We start from the raw sequence: 2,737 nt of genomic DNA, 5'->3' as shown, positions 1-2,737 counted from the left end.
TGGAGATGGAATGTGGGTTGCCATGTTTGCTTCTTGGTGTTTCCAGTGTCTACCACAAATAAGGTGGGGTAGCTCCACTCTGAACTGGAAAGACTCCTAGAAGTTTCCACTCATCCAAACACTGCAGACCTCTGGTCTTATAGGAATGAAGATATCCCATTAACCTGTGAGGACTGAGGAGACAATGTCTTTGAGCTCCAGGACAATCTTCAGCACCAAGTCACTTCAAGCCAGAGGACAGGGAGCCATTTATGATACTTTTGTTCTAGCAAAGGGAGGTAGGAACAGGGGAACAGAGTTGACAGTCAACAGATCTGCTCAGTCCATCATTCCCTAGGTTTTAGAATCTTTAAACATTTTACCATTGACCTTTCTCAAATTAAAAATTGAGAAATTTATAGTAGAAGTGAGACCTCCTGAATTTCTTCAGTCGACGGTGAGAACAGGTGATGAGAGCATTATGTGATTTCTAGGGATGCCTCTTGACATCCAGTGCAGCTGTTTTCAGCCTTTCTTCCTGCTGCAAAGTAGGATAATGCTATTGAGATGGTAAGGAGAACCATACGTACTATGAAAAGAAGGATCATTGGAAGGATGTGGGAGACTGGAGTGGAGGCATCAGCTTGGATTAATCACTTAGGCCCTGGACATCTGAGTGCCCACTAGAGGCCACCACCATCACCACTACTATGTCATGAAAATGATGGCCAACTGTTCTCTTTGTCTTTGGATAGAGCTTTTGTGCCTTTTGCCCAAGTTTCAAAATCCTGGTAAAAATTTGATCAACTACATGGTCACCATATAGTGCATACCTTGGTTTCCATAGTGAGAGACAGCCAAGGAGAGGAAATTATCCTCTGTCAAAAAAGGAAGAGGGGGAGGGCATAATAGCACATGCTTCTTTTTAAAAATATGTATGAGTGCATTGTCTGCATATATGTAAGGTAAGTGCACCCGTGTTGTGTAATGCCTGTGGAGGTCAGAAGAGGGACCTGAATTCCCCTGAAACTGGAGTTAAGAATGGTTGTTAGTCACCATGTGGGTGCTAGGAATCAAACCTGGGTCCTCTGCAAGAGCAGTCAGTGCTCTTAACTGCTGAGCTGTCTCTCCAGCCCCACAGATGTTTCTAATCCCAACACTCAAGAAGCTGAAGCAGGAGGACTGTGGATCAAAGATCAGCGTGGGCTTCTTCCTCTGGAAAACACCAAATGGTGAATGATGCTGGTATAGCAGGAGGGTCTAAAGGACCTGGGGACTCTGGCTGGGGAGGCTGTGGGTTTTGGCAGCAGTCTCTGGGGCTTGTGGAGGCAAAGGTGAAGGCAGAGAGCAAGTCCCATCACTAAGCTGGGCCACCCGGTCAAGGACATGAAGATCAAATCCTTTCCTTTCTTCCTGATCACTAAGGAATCTGAGATCATTGACTTTTTCCTGGAGCATTCCTTAAAGACTAGGTTTTAAAGATCATGCCAGTGTAGAAGCAGACTTGGGCTGGCCAGCAGATCAGGTTGAAGGCTTTTGTCACCATTGGTGATAATGACATTCATGTTGGTCTAGGTGTTAAGTACTCCAAAGCTCCAATGGTTACTGCCATTTGAGGGGCCATCATCTTGACCAAGCTTTCCATTGTCCCTGTGTGAAGAGGCTACTGGGGAAACAAGGCTGACAAGCCCTACACTATTCCATGCAAGGTGACAGGCTATTATGGCTCTGTGCTGGTGAGCTTCATCCCTTCCCCTGGAGGCACTGTCATCGTCTCTGCTTCTGTCCCCAAGAAGCTGCTCCTTTGGCCAGTGTTGATGATTGCTACATGTCTATCAGGGACTGTACTGCCACCCTGGGCAACTTTGCCAAGGCTACTTTTGATGCTGTCTCCAAGACCTCCAGCTACCTGACCCCTGACCTCTGGAAAGAGACCATGTTTACAGAGTCTCCCTATCAAGAATTCACTGAACAACTTGTGAAAACCCATACCAGTGTCTCAGAGCAGAGGACCGACCCAGGCTCCAGTTGTGGCTACCACATAATGTTTTTATATGAGAAAAAATAAAGTGAACTAAATCTGTTTTTAAAAAAAGATCTGTGAAGGCTGAGATCTCACCACCAGAGAGTGCCTGTTCTGGCCTCCCTCTGACATAAGGGCTGAGAACTCAGGGGACTGACCCCCTGAGAGGACATGGATCCTGCCTCCACGTAGAGATGAGCATCCCCAAATATCACCTTACCCAACCCCCCAAATGGGATTATGTGAGGCTCCTCCAAAGGACCCTGGGCAGACCTCTGCCCTTTGGTAGGATAAGGCTGAGAGCTGAGCAGACAGCCTTAGAGCTCCTGTTCTGACCTCCATTGGTGTAGGGGCTGAGATCTCAGCAAACCACATGAGAATGCCTGTTCTGGCCTTCCTCAAGCATAGGGGCTGAGAATTTAGCAGACCTCATGAGAGTCCCAAAATCAGTCCTGCCTTAGGGAACTTTGCAAATTTTGCTCTGAGTTCCCACTAGTAGGGGTCCAAACCTTAGAAGGAAGCCTGAGTGTACCTGACTGGAACCTGACTTGGGCTTCTGTGGGAACTCCTGGATAGCTAATCTGAAGCCATCAGTTCCCTCCAAAATAAAACCTGAGAGAACCTAAACTGGACCAACCAGATTTACATAACCAGTAATGAAAGGACCAAGGCACACCAATAAAACAAACAGAAACAAACTTTCAACTTAATTTTCATATAAGAAGCACAAACAAC

Source organism: Nannospalax galili, unplaced genomic scaffold, assembly GCF_000622305.1.
Source record: "Nannospalax galili isolate Female #2095 unplaced genomic scaffold, S.galili_v1.0 scaffold429, whole genome shotgun sequence".
Taxonomy (NCBI): Eukaryota; Metazoa; Chordata; class Mammalia; order Rodentia; family Spalacidae; genus Nannospalax; species Nannospalax galili.
The sequence above is the reverse complement of the archived record's forward strand: the minus strand, read 5'-3'. Positions refer to the sequence as shown.